Raw genomic sequence first — 15364 nt, forward strand, 5'->3', positions numbered from 1 at the left:
GAATCCCAAGAAAGAAGGCATCATGCAGAAGGGAGAAGCTGCTTAGTGTGTTTGAGAACCACAGTGGAAGAATTATAGCGTGGTGCTGACTTAATTTATGCTAATATGTCATTCCCGTTTTCAGATGCCTTTTCTATAAAATTCTATTTGGCAAATCTACATGGAAAGTCAAATATGGTTTACAATATGAAAGCTACAAAATCTACAATCATAATTTTATCCCTCAACATATCTATTAAATTGATACTTCTTATGTGTCATAATATGAATTTGTATTTCACTTATTAACGGTGCTATGAATTAACTGAAGTGACTGGCAACCAAGTACATGAAGCATTGATTCTTCTTCTTAGTCAACCCAATGAGTGATTGTGGTTTTTAAAAATCCTTCTCATTTTAGGGAATAATTAAGGCTTGGCAGTGCTTTGTTGAAAATGTATTAAGACTTTTAGAAAACTACTGTTTAAAAAGCCCTTAAGAGAAGTTACTTTTATAATGCAAGGCAAATTTGAACAAAAATTTGCACCTTAAAACTATAATATCTGACCTTATCTATATTATCAGAGTTTCTTGTTTTATAGGTAGGTTTTTCAAAACCCACTAATAAATATTAGTGGTGTCTGTAAAGATGACTGTTCATATCATCTCATGAGCCTTCTTATATGCTGATCTTTTATCTAAAATCTGTATCCTTATAATGCTATTTAAACAATTTTAAAGTGGTGATGGTAGAAGAGACTAGTCTTATTTCCTATAATTAAGCTGAGTCTGGGAAATATGTTTTACCAATAAACCTGTGGTTATTATATATAAGATATACCAATTACCAAGTAAGTTCGGCACCTACAGTATCGTGCTTACTGCCATCTAAGTCATATAAATATAGCAAATAAATGTTCAAGTTTACAGCAGCTTGTGGTACATGTCTCATACATTTCATCTTGCTACTATTTCCTTTCAATCACTCCCAAGAAAATGAGAGGGTGTAAGGTATCCATTCTTCATTTCCTCCTTTTCATTTCAGCCAGATGTCCAAGGTCCATGTGGGGGAGGAACAGGGATTGCAATGACAAAAGCCAACTAACTCCAAATGCAGAAGTATTCAAAAAGGAACTTCTTAAATTGGGATTTAAGGAATCCTGAACTTGTGAAAGTACCCTTTAAGATTTTGCTGTATTTTCCAATAAATGCGGTGAAGGAGCTGCTTCAAGCACAGTAACAATCAATAGCAAAAAGAAACTTTTAAAAATCCCACTGGTCCTGCAGCCTCCTGCCAGAGTCCCACACAATAGCAAATACTTATGAGGAGAAAGGCTGCAGTGGAGCAACACTAATACATTTGACACAGCTTCCACCCCGTCATTATGCAGGGGGAGGCTGCGCTTATCCTTTTGTACATTGGAGACTCTTTTAACCAGGAATCCCAGGATGAAACGGAACCATCTTCCTCACGGCAAAACAAATCCTTCTCCAGTGAATTTTGTTATTGTTTATTGTAACACTGTTTTATCAGCGCTAAACTGTATGAACGCTTCAATTAGTTCTTGATGAATGATCCCATAAAAGCATGTAGTTTCATTTCCCCTGCCACCAGATATTTCACTGAGTGTTATTAAATGAAATATAATTGGGATAAGATTCAGGAAACGCGGAGAGCTGTAGTGCTCCTCAGTTCAGCCTAAAATGGTTAGTCGTCGATGTAGCTGAGCCACATTCAGTGCACTTAGAGATTCCCATCACTTGTTTCTGGGGAGAACGTACAGGCACTAGAGATAGCCTGATGCACAATCTCTACCCTTTAGGAAGGATAAAGGCCTATGGTGAGGTGCTAAGTTCAGTGTTAGGTCAAAGAGTGTATATCCACAGAGGAGCAAAAAGCATCTGTATCAATCAGACAATGGAATATACTCACATTGTATGTTACATAGCAACAATTAAATTGTTCCAGCAATAGGTGAACACCAGCAGTCTTCTTCTTTCTCCTGAGTATAGGAACCTAGTTTTTAGGTAGACATATTGACACATAGAATAAAAGACTAACTTCTCTGCCTCCTTTGTATATTACCGTGCTACAGCCAACAAAATGTAAATTTGAGGTATGAGACTTCTGAGAAACCTGTTTAAAGGGAGCTGATTCAGCTGAGGTCAGACTTTTTAAAACCCTTTCTATCTTTCTTCCATCTTCTGGCCTGCAAAAGTTTTTCAGAAGCAAAACTGAAGCTTCAGCAGCTACACTGGATCAAGACATGACCTGTGGTAGGATATCAGTGCAGAAAAATAGAAGCTTGAGTGCCTGAAGTCATTCTGGGGCCACCGTCTAAGCCTTGACCTGCTATTCCAGGTCTTCGTTTATGTATGATACGTTACTCTTTTTATTGCAATGCTATAATAGGCAAAAGAGCCAGCTATAACAGCTATAACAGCCAGAGACAACTATGGATTCTTAATATATATATTTCCTCTCAACATATTTTTAAATAATGGAACATCACTACCTCGTGTTGGTCATTCTATGAAGCATTCTAATGCCTTATCACATTACATCTTTAAAATAAACCTGTGGGGAGCCTGGGTGGCTCAGTCGGTTAAGCATCCGACTTCAGCTCAGGTCACGATCTCACAGTTCATGGGTTCAAGCCCTGCGTCAGGATCTGTGCTGACAGCTAGCTCAGAGCCTGGAACCTGTCTTCAGATTCTGTGACTCCCTCTCTCACTGACTCTCCCCTGCTCATGCTGTCTCTATCTCTCTCTCAAAAATAAATAAAAACATTAAAAAAATAAAATAAAACAAACCTGTAAGCTAGGTACTAATATTATCTCTTTTAAAGATTAGAAAACAAAATCACAAAACCAGTCAGCACCTAGTCTGATTGGTGATGAGGAGGTCTGGGAGAGGAGAGGGATCAAAATTCAGGATTTTAGCATTTCTTTCTTTAATGCCATGGATAATACTTTTATATTCACATCATGTGCTCCTGATCATTCTGGGTATTTGGAACACATAGATGAACAAAATAAAGACCCCTGCCCTCATGGAGCAAATATTCTAGCATAGTCTCAGGAGTTCTTAACGATAATCTTGAACAATGTTTTACAGTGTGGTCTGGATCCCTCAGCCATGCAAGATACCTTTAGTGGATACACATGATCAAAAGTTTGCCATAATAATACTAACACATCACTTGACTTCTTTCACTGTGTTCATAATTGCACCAATGGTACAAAAAGTAAAGATGGATACAGCTGAATTGCAGCCTGCACCACATCACTAGAAGCTATGGTTACTACTCACCACCATATATCCACATTTGATAAATAAATAGTTCAACTAATTAATTAAATGAAGAGCTTCCCTTAAGAATGTCCTCAGTAAAGTAATAAAAATTTATAATTTTATTAAATTCTGAAACTTGAGTACATCTCAGTTTAATAGCTGTGTGACGAGGTGGGAAGTATACAAATGCACTTTGGCTATATGCTGCAGTACAATGATTATCTGGGGGAGAAGCACTTGCAAAAATGAATCACAAGCTGAACTAGCCAGTCTTTCATGGAATATCATTTTACTTGAAAGAATTAATGACAAACTATTGTTATTCAGACATGGATATTTGGGAGATACTTTATTGAAAATGATGTAAGCAAACCTGTCAGAGGAAGAAACGAATGGTATTTTCTGCCAGTGATAAACTTTGAGCTTCACATTACTTAAGATTTTTCTGATGAAATTGGTGATGATATTGATAACATATTTTCTATAACCCAACAGAGGCATCCATTTAGCAATTGAGTTTAACACAGTGCCATTTACTATTCAAGTATCTCCTTAAAATTAAGATGATGTCAGTTTCTATATATTCAGACTTATACATTCAATATCAAGATAGTAAGATTTATTCCTTAGGGTTATTGTGAAATTTAAAAGAGATAACAAGTGTGGGGCACCTGGCATGGGTGTCTCAGTTGGTTGAGCATCTGACTTTGGCTCAAGTCATGATCTCTCTGTTCAGGGGTTTGAGCCTCGGGTCAGGGTCTCTGCTGTCAGCACAGGACCTGTTGCAGATCCTCTGCTCCTCCCCTCCCCATACCTCCCCTGCTCATGCTCTCTCTCTCAAAAATAAATGATAAAGCATTTTAAAATAATAAAAAAATAAGATATAACAAATGTGAAGACACTGAAAACACCCGGAACATTACAGGTACTTAAATATTTTTATTTTCTTTTGATATTTTCATTTTCTTGGCCCCTAGAGTTCCTTTGATAATAAACTAGCTCTCATCCACTATGGTGGCCATGAAAATACGCCTCTTAGGTGTTTTACAACTGCAGCTAAGGATAATTGACCTTGGACCTTAGCTCTCCTCTCAGATACAGTGTTTGCACCGAAGCTGCGCTTCCCACAGGCTGTTCCCATCCAAGGACTGACATGGCAAGGATGCTAAGACAGACCTGCTCCTAGGGGAAAGGGCAGAAAATTCTCAAGATTCTGTTCAGAAAAGCATTGTGGGTCCAGAAAATCCGTTTGCTCAAAGAGCTAAAGAGCTGAGAATATATTAAGTGAATTTGCTACTAGGTGGAAAGCTGTCTTGGAATACGGAACTACAAAGACTTGTGAGGTGACTTCAGTTGATTATCACAGACAGTGATAGGCAGAAAAATATAATATCAATTAACTCCAAACCTTTGTAACCACAAGTTTCAATTCAGAAATTCAAATTCATTTAATTTTGCCCACAGTGAGTTCTAACCATATGTATGTTTTAAATGGTCTAAACCTGTATCATTCATTATACTGAGTTCTAGTCTATCATATATTCAAGTCATACAGACACACACACAGACACATACACACATACTCCACGTTTTAGTCCTCTTTCAAATGTAAAATGAAATAACCACCTTGGGAAAACAAATAATTGAAGGAGAGAAAAGAGGATTAACCTAACCCATGACCTGCTCCCGATCCCCATAATCTTAAATTTAATATATTCTGAATCAGCTTTCCATATGTTTTTAGAAATAGAATACTATAAATAGGAATCGAATTATATTTTCTATTACAAACAATACTTAGCCTATATGTATAATAATAAAATATAAATATAGAAATAATATATAACAAAACAATAAATAATAAAAAGTAAAAATTACTGTAAATGTTTTCTGTTCTTTCCTCTAACGTCTATGCATTTCAGTAACTTTTCTTAGACATTCCATTATTTTGTAATTATAATACCAGTTTACATCCAAGCCTCTTACAACCCAAATGAATTTGAAATTTAGACAGAAAAAGATTATTTGGTTCTATGCAAATTTTTGGAATGGGAAGTTGTGGCAATTGTGTAACTGATAATGATGGTGACTATGGCAATGATGGCTTAGCACTCATTCATCACTTTCCACAGTTTTCCCTAAGATTGACTCAGTCTGACAGTGTTTTAATCCAGTGGATGAAGCAGATAGATTTTTTACCTAAAGAGAAAAGTATAGTAGTCCAGATGAGTTACTTGTCGCCACAGAACTTGTTCTCCTGACTTGTAGGCTCCTCTTCAAGATCACACATAGCATGAAGTGAGGTAAAACTGTACTACAAGATTCAAAAACGATACGGTTCTGTTCATCATTTATTTACTATTTTCCCTGGATTCTTATATTAGAAGTAAAGGAATACAGAAATACTGCTATCAACACTAACCTTACTTTCTTAATAAGAAGATCTGACCATGTTTTACTTAACAGTTAAAATGGTTCAAGTCAAATGGGAACATTTCAAAAGTAGATTGTACATAAACATATCAGTTCTTCACAACTTGATCAGTAGGTTCAATACAGTCTCTATCAAAATCCCAGCAAGTTATTTTGTGGATATCAGCTAACTGATCCTAAATTTTATATGGAAAGAAAAAAGACTGAGAATATCCCACACAGTATTGAAGGAGAAGAACAAAGTTGGAGGGTGACAATACCCGACTTCAAGATTTACAATTAAGCTACAGTAATCAAGACAATGTGGTATTGGCAAAATAATAGACAAATAGATCAATGGAACAGACTAGAAAGCCCAGAAATAGATCTGCATAAATACAGTCAACTAAATTTTGACAAAGAAACAAAGATAATTCATGCAGCAAAGATCATTGTTTTCAATAAATGGTGCTAGAATAACTGGATATTCATTTGTAAGAAAGAAAGAAAGAAAGAAAGAAAGAAAGAAAGAAAGGAGGGAGGGAGGGAGGGAGGGAGGAAGAAAGAAAGAAAAAAAAGAAAGAACGAAAGAAAGAAAGAAACTTAGACACAGACCTTATACTCTTCAAAAAAAATGAACTCAAAATGGATCATAGACCTAAGTGTAAAACATGAAGCTATAAAGTTTCTAGAAAAACAACACAGAAAAACCCTAGATGACCTTGGCTATGGGAATGACTTTTTACATACAACACCAATGACAAAATCCATGGAAGAATCGATAAACTGGGGTTTATTAAAATTACAAATTTATGCTCTGCAGAAAAACGTCAAGACAATGAAGAAAAAAGAAACAAACCAGAATTTGGGAGAAAATATTTCTACAACATATTTCTGAGAAAAGATTGTTTTAAAAAATATATACAAAGAATACATACACACACACAAACACACACACACACATACACACAAAGAACCTTCAAACTCAAAAATAAGAAAACAAACAAACCAATTAAAAATGGGCCAAAGATCTGAAGAGACACCACACAAAGATTATAGAGATGCAAATAAGCATATTTAATTATACTCCACATCATATGTCTTCATGGAAATGCAAAATAAAACAATATTTTATTATAAAAAATAAGATACTATTTATTTTTAAAATATTATAAATATGTATTATATTATAAATAAAATATTTATAAAAATATTTTATTATAAAAAAGATACTATTAGCTACCTATTAGAATCGTCAAATGTCAGAACACTAACAACACCAAATGTTGGCACAGATGTGGAGCAACAGGAACTCTCCTTCATTGCTGATAGGAGTGCAAAATAATCAATCCACCTTGGAAGTTAGTTTGGCAGTTCCTTACAAAACTAAATCTACTCTCACCCTACTATCCAGCAACAGCAGTCCTTGATATTTACCCAAAGAAAGTGAAAACTTATGTCCTACCTACATAATTTTAGTAGCATTATTCATTAGTGCCAAAATCCATAAGCAACTAATTTGCCCTTCAGTAGAAGAATGGATAAACTGTGGCAATTCAGATAATGAAATATAATTTGGTGCCAAAAAGAAATAAGCTATAAAGCCATGAAAAGACATGGAGGAAACGTTGTGCATATCACTAATTGAAAGAATCCAAATTTGATTGTATACTTGAAACTAATATAACACTGCATGTTAACTAAATTAAAAGTTTAATTATAATTTTAAAAAAGACTTTAAGAAGTACATGATAGTCCTACTATTTAATGACTTGACTTTAAGTTTCTGTTGTTCTTATCCATATTATTTTGATTTCATGAATACTGAATATGGTTCATCTTAATAAACATTTATTATTGTAAAAAATAGAGAGAAATCAATTTGAAAATGATATATATTATACAATTCTAACTATATGATATTCTGGAAAATGCAACACTATGTAAACAGTAAAAACATCAGTGGTTAGTAGGAGTTAAAGGGGAGGAGAGATGACTTAGGCAGAGCATAGAGGTTTTTTAGGGGATGAAGCTACTTAGTATGATATTACAATGGTTAATACACAACATTCACACCTTTCCAAACCCATAGAATGCAAAACACCAGGAGTGAACCTTAATGTAAATTATGGACTTTGGGTGATAATGATGTGTCATTGCAGGTTCATCAATTGCAACACAAGTACCACGCTGGTGAGGGATGGAAATAGTTGGGAACTACATGTGTGGGGTGAAGATACTATATGTAATCTCTCTGTACTTTGTGCTCAGTTTTGCTTTAACCTGAAACTACTCTAAAACTAAAGTTTATTTTTAAAAAAAAAGTAGTTGTGTATGATCTGCATAACATTTTTAAATTATAATCTGAGACTTGGGTACTGAGAGCAGTGTTTTGTAGAGCTTTGGGAGTTTTCTTTCGGAGCCTTCATAATGCTGTTGGGCTTCTATTTTAAAAGACTTCATTTTGCTAAGGGGTGGCATGTTTTCCACTTTGAAGATTCTGACATGTTTAAATGGTCCTGTCTTTGAAGAAATGAATATCTGTGTGATTCCCTGGTGAGGAAGTTTTCTTTTCAGGGAGAAAGAAAGTCCTCTGTTGAAATTATTTACCAGATTATGGTTTTAACCCTGGAGACAGTCTAATCCCTGACAGGGTTATCGTCTTTTTGAAAATATTAATATGTTTGGAAAAGGTTCTACTTCTGAAGAAATTCTGATTGCTGGAAGGAGGCTATCTTTAAAATTTTAGTAAGTTGTTGTTTTCAAGGATGTTCTGTGGTATAAGATGACTTCTCTGGGAAAACATTAAAGTAAGAGGTAATTTCTTCTGTTAACATTTCCTTATAGAATTTTATGAAAATCAGAATAGAACTGGTATCTCATGAAGTATGTAAATCAGTGTTCTCATTTAGTACATTAACTTAAAATATTAAATGAAATCTATTTAACTTAAAAGTATGTGTATGCCTTTATTGGTCATCTTTTATATATTGGCAGTTTAAACGTATAAAAGTCATCCACAAAAACAATGACAAATATTAAGTCTGAGGTCTACTAATAAAGGAAAAAAAGCAATATCTTTATCAGTTGTCCTTTTTTATTCCATTTTTAAGACACAAAACATTGCTGAAGATAACAAAATTCTTCATTTGGAGAATTCACATAAGCAAAATGAAGGAAAGTGAAAGGAATAAAGGGTTATAATTATAAATATTTTAATGTTTTTCATAGAGACAAAAAATGAAATGAAAGAAAGAGAGGGGGTGGTGAAGAAATAAGTTAGGTAATTACATGAGTATTATCTCACTTTCTTCCCTATATGATGTGAAACATAATGAGGAAAAGGCCACAAAATATTGGGAGAAAGCATAATGAACCTAATAATGAATCTAATTTCACTAAAAACAGCAAACTGAAACACAATGGTTGTTTCAGTAAAGTTTTATTTATTTTTCTGATTTATCATGTGTTTCATATGAAGAACTATCTAGTTTGAAAATATTTTTTATGCAACTTGAAAATCTCAGGAAAAAATAACCTAGGTATAATTATGAAAAAAACAGTGTAAAATCACAATAAATCCAGAGTAGAATTTGGTGTGATTCAATGGCTTTGCCTAGCAGTAAAAGCATTTATTCTAGAGGTTGGCCACAGACTACTTTGTAACTGTATATCCTCTGACCACTTTGCACAGTCTCCAGCTAAGCTTCAGCCCTCATTTTCCTGAGCATACCTCCATATATTTTTGCTCATTTTGTCTCCCTCTCTTAGAATATCGAGTCAATGTCTATACTAGTTGTAAGGATTATCCTAATCCATTCAGGCTGCTATAGCCAAATACCAGAAATTGAGTAGATTATAAGCCAACAGAACTTTATAACTTATAGTTCTGGAGCTTGGAAGTCTAAGATCAAGGTGCTGACAGCCTGGGAAATAAGAACCCACTTCTTGATTCATAAATGATCTTTTCTCTGTGCCTTCACTTTGAAGGGGGTGAGGTACAAACTAGCTCTTTGGGATCTTTTATGAGCATCAATCCCATTCACAAAGCCTCTACTCTCAAGACCTAAGTTCTTCCCAAAGGCCCTAATTCCAAGTACCATTACACTGGGCATTAGGTTTCAATATATGAGCTGTAAGGGGACACAAACATTCAGTCTATAGCAAGGATCAAACTAAGTTCTGCTTCTTCTTTGGAGCCATCAGAGCCCATTGGACCTCTGTATTTGTGGAACTATAACAGTGTATGATCTTGTATACCCCTGGGTCAAGGTCGATTGTTGAATAAATTGTAGGAAGAGGTAGGCACAAGCCCAGTTCTATATATGATATGACTTTGTATTTTGAGTTTAATATTTTCAAGTGGAGAATCCTTATTCACCAAGATGTTGTACAAAGTGAGGTGTATTAATTACTTCAAAATTTTGCTGATTCAAGAGAACTAAATCTCACACTTAACCATGAATCTGCCTTATTTAATAAGGTATTGTTTGATGATTATTTAAGGTTGTATTTTTCTTTGAATAAGATGTTTATTATTGTTATTAAACTCTATTTCAAATAGATATTCAATCTAGCTATAGCTAGACATTAGAATGAGAAATAAATTATCATGGGGAACCTGCGTGGCTCAGTTGTTTAAGGGGCTGACTTCAGCTCAGGTCATGAGATCACGGGTCATGACTTTGAGCCCTGCATCCAGCTCTGTGCTGACAGCTCAGAGCCTGGATCCTACTTTGGATTCTATGTCTCCCTCTCTCTCTCTGCCCTTTCCCTGCTTACTCTGTCTCTCTCTCTCAAAAATAATAAATAAACATTGTAAAAATAAATAAAATTTTATTATATATTCATTACTTGCTGTTTTAAAAACTTGATACCTATACAAATGGATCTATTTATTGTTATGTGTTATTTAACCGAATGTGATTCTGTTAACACAAAATAGCCTTCTCTGATCTGGAGGTTTGCATACATAAGTGTATCTGGATTTAATTTCCCCCAACATTCCTTCATTTGAATCAATGCACAGTTTGTTCATAGAGCAAATCATGACTTTATATGGGGTGGGAAAAAAAAGAAATGCAAACTACAAATGCCAATCTGGGTGCTCAAATTTCATGGCAGAAATGGTATTCAATCAGATAATCTGAAATATGATTAATTACTACTTTAAAGTTATTATTTGAATGAAAACACAAAATTAAATGAAATTCTGATAAAGAACTTCTGTCCGTAGTAGAATAACTATTTTAGATATAGTATATATGCAATAAATAGTTGACGACTGATCAATATTGATATGTGTACTGCATTAAAATAAGATTATAATTGGATATAAAATAATTAGATTTATGAATCTGTCCTTTTAAGGATCTTAAAAAAGAGTAATAAAGATAGAGTTAAACTAGTGAGAAATAATGAGATTAGTAAACATGTGGAAATTATATTACAAGTCTACATTCTCAAATTATTTTAAGCATGGAATTCATTTTCAAAAAATTGTTAAGATAAATGGGTGGAAATATGTCTTCTTCTTAAAACTTTTCTTGATCAGCACCACTACCTTTCCATAGCAGGATCCCTTGCTCTTTCAGACTCCATTTTCTAACTTTACCATCTTTACCTAACATTCCCATTCTGACCTCTGGAAACTTCATTTCAAACAGCTCTTGCTAAGGTCCTCCATGATCTTCTCTTACCAAACCTGATGAAAAACTTCTGTGTTAATTTTAATAGCATTTGATGCTATTTACATTCATTCTTTTAAAATATTTCTTCTGCTCCCCTTGTTGTTTTCCTGGACATATTTTCTAGCATATTTCGTCTTCATTGGAAAAGAAGCTCTAGTCCCTCTATGAAGCTCTCGATGTTGCAGCTCTTCACAACTTGGCCCTATACTTCTTTTTTATTATTCTATATTTTCTTCTGTCTAACACATGCACATCCGGTCAATTAATATTTTACCTCCTCGTCCCATTCTAGATTAAACATTCCATTATGTAAGGCAGAAACCTCGGAATCATTACAGAAACTTTCTAGCCTGTAACCTATATACCAAATTCATCATAAAATCTACCATTTTATGTCACAAATATTCCTTGTTTCCCCCTCTGACAATTGTTTATTATAAAGGTGAACCCTGATCTTCACAATAGGCCTATCTGTAGGATTTTTGGTAGGGAGCACGAGCACCAAGACCACCTAACTTTGTGGATTCACAGCACCAGGGATCAGCAACCAGCAGGGTCTGGTCATACTGAATGAGGATGTCTTTGATCTCTTTTTTGGAAGCCTCATCCACATATTTCTGATGATAGGTCACCAGGGCTTTGGAGATGGACTGGCAGATTGTGTGAATCTGGGCCATATGACCACCACTCTTTACTCAGACTTGGATGTCCACCCTGTCAAACCTCTCCTTGCCCAGAAACAGAAGAGGTTGCAGCAGTTTGTATTGCTGCAAGTGTAGCTCAATCCTCCAGGGGCTGCCCATTCACCCTGATGAGGCCATTGCCTCATTAGCAGTGCTCCACAGCTGTGGCCATCTTCTTGCATCTGAGGACCTGCACGGAACTGTCCAGAGGACCCTTGGATGGCAAGGCTGTGAATGTAGACAAGAGCTCCTCACCAAGTGGTGTGCTCATTCCTCTCTAATCCCTCCAGTTTATTTCACAAAATCCCACTGTCCACTCTTTACCTCTGTGCATACTGGCTTTGTTTCCTGACCTTGGATTCATTTATGTCCATATCTTCACTAGTGCCTTAGATTTCAAGGATAAAGATTTCAAGCAGTTTTGTGGGGGAAAATATGGTTTCTGGAATTGAGAATGTCTATAATCTCAGATTATTTGTTATTAGCATTGTGACCTCTGCTGTTTATGAGACCTTTCTCAACTTTAGTTTCCTCTTGTATGAACTATAGATCATAATACTTCCTAATAAATGTGCTGTGAGGATTAATGCCATGCTACTTACTTCCCTGACTTGAAGTAGGATTATATTGATTTAATCTTCTAGCTCCCAAGGGATTTAAACATTATCAGGTGTTCAGTAAGTATCTAATGAATGAAAGTAAAGGACAGAAAGAGGAGGTAGACAAAAGGAAAGGAGAGGAGACGGGAGGAAAGAGAAGGGGAAGAGAGAGGAGGGGAAGGGAGGAGGCTGTGAACGGATACATTTACAAAAGGAAGGTAAGAGAAGGGAAGGGAAAAATTAAAAGAAACAGAATTTCTCCTTTCCAGGTCTCTTTTCCAAACTCCAATTTCTCTGCAAACAACAGATTATACAGACTTGAATGAACTGTTCATGAAGTGTACTAAGAAAAATATAGCTGACTGGGATAAAAGGGACAGGAAGAGGAAGGAAGAGTGTCATTCTTGTGCAGTAAGGAGACAGGAAACATAACAGATATGTGAGAGATTATTCTAGCCTTTGCACCTAAAATAGATTGCAGCATGAGAATGATGAGGTAAGAGACTGGGTATATAGTAATGGGTCTGCAACTGGGTTCAGGGTGGGTGTGAGACTAAAAATGGAGAGGGAAACAGAAAAATTATAAGGAAAATTGCTAAATGTTGCTTACAGACTGGCTGTGAGGGATCATGTTGTTTGAACAGACCAAGTAACAACGGAACAAGCATACGTTCCCTTCTCTACCTTCAGGTCTTCAGTCATGTTGCACAGGCTGGTAGGTTCAGAAAGTAGGAGGAGATTAATGAGAATGGCGGGATGGTGAGCAGATGACTGTTTCCGAGTGGAAGAGGCATATGTGACATAACACATCTGGCTGGTTTCTAAATCCAGGTGATCTCAATGCAGCTGGGAAGATATGACTAGGTCACGGATGGAGATAAGCTCTGGGAGCAAGCAACATGTATTGGTAGTTTACATTGCTTAAAGACCCTTGAGAAGTAATTTTGTCAATAACCAGAAGGTCAAGGGGTAATTATCTCAGAGGAATAGAACTGTGACTGTGAGGGAAAGCAGGAGAAAGGACATATGGGTAAGGAAAAAAAAAAAAAGAGGGGGCATTAAAAAAGCCTGAAAAATATTAATGAAATTCTGGATAAGGGTGGGCCTTGAGTAGTAAATGCCTCACTGCAGTAAGGCTAGAGGTATTTTCCTTCTTCTTTCCAGAATGGGGGACTAAATGGGGAAAATATGTGTCAGTCTGATCTCTGGTAGTTCCTACTTCTCTGATCTGGTGTGAATAAGTTCTATGAGTGGAGGAAAGAAACAGTGGCTCAACTTCAAGGATTTCAGATACTGAAATATATAGGAAAGATGGGATAAACTTATGTGAAAAGTACTTGAAAATGGGTAACATACCTCATAAAACAGAGAGAGATGTAAGTTGCCTTCTTTTTTTACATTTATTTTTATTTATTTTGAGAAAGATAGGGAGAGCCAGTGGGGGAGGGGCAGAGGAAAAAGGGAGACAGGATCTCAAGCAGGCTCCGTGCTATCAGTGCAGAACCCAATGTGGGCTCAAATCCACCAACCTTGAGATCATGACCTGAGCCGAAATCAAGAGCTGGATGCTCAACCAACTGAGCCACCAGGCGCCCCGGTAAGTTGCCTTATTAAAGCATGTGTGGCTGGACACCAGGATGGCTCAAATGGTTAAGCATCCAACTTCAGCTCAGGTAATGATCTCACAGTTTGTGAGTTTGACCCCCTCATTGGACTCTGTGCTGACAGCTCAGAGCCTGGAACCTGCTTCAGATTCTGTTTCTTCCTTTCTCTCTGCCCCTCCTCCGCTGATGCTCTATCGCTGTCTCTCAAAAATAAGCCTTAATTTTTTAAGAGAAAAATTTAAAGCATGTGTGACAATTCTGCCTCTAAAAGCTTCTAAAGTATTACCTAAACTGAAGGTCTATAACATCATATGCTTATGTGACTATGCTTCTTTTAGTTAATTCTGTTACCTTGGTTATTCTCCTTAGTTCAAATCTGACATAATATGATACCTACAGTTCTTATAAACAACATGCTTTAAATTTTTTTAATTTTATTGGGTTAAATGGCAGATAGTAGCTCAGCTTGGTGCTAATAGTCATATATTTATTTATTAATCAAAGTACATACATTGCAGAATATTTAATGTTTCCTCAGTGAAAAAAAATTGAATGAAGGAATATATGTAATACAACATATTTAACAATTTTCAATCAAATTGAAATCACTGTTTTTTTTTGAGGGGATAATTCTCTAAGGACAGTAATGTAAAAAACAACATGAATGGTCAATAAGGCTATTTTTGTTCCGTGTTTCAGACTTAAAATATTCCAGGCAAATAGAGTAAGATGCTGAAAATATATATACTCTACCCTGATTAATGGATGCTATAGATATCTTTCTGCTCTGTCTGCTTGGTTAGCTTTGTTTCAAATGTGATACAGATCTTATGCTGCACAGCAGATCCAGAAATAGTCCATGTTCCTTTAAATTCAGGCAATGCATCATATTCTATTACACTGTGTCACATCAGTCTATGACAGTAAAGCATGAGTTATGTGGATATGGACCAGTAGGTGAACTAGTCCCAACACATGGACAATTTGAAGATCAAGCAACATATTCTTGTGAAAAAATATTTAAAAAATAGAATCATAAATAATATAGAAGACACAAAGGACACTGTTTCTTATTTACTTACAAAATCAACATTCTACCTAA

At 35.6% G+C, this 15364-nt stretch overlaps 1 long non-coding RNA gene and 1 pseudogene across 1 annotated transcript in view; both read right to left on the minus strand.

Moving 5' to 3' along the window:
* LOC144232050 (uncharacterized) overlaps positions 1 to 15364 on the minus strand; it is a 561855-nt gene that overhangs the window by 252514 nt on the left and 293977 nt on the right. The gene's annotated exons all lie outside the window — the stretch shown is intronic.
* On the minus strand, positions 11844 to 12330 carry LOC144232041 (small ribosomal subunit protein uS9 pseudogene; annotated as a pseudogene).

Source organism: Crocuta crocuta, unplaced genomic scaffold (genome assembly GCF_008692635.1).
Source record: "Crocuta crocuta isolate KB4526 unplaced genomic scaffold, BGI_CrCroc_1.0 scaffold194, whole genome shotgun sequence".
NCBI lineage: Eukaryota > Metazoa > Chordata > Mammalia > Carnivora > Hyaenidae > Crocuta > Crocuta crocuta.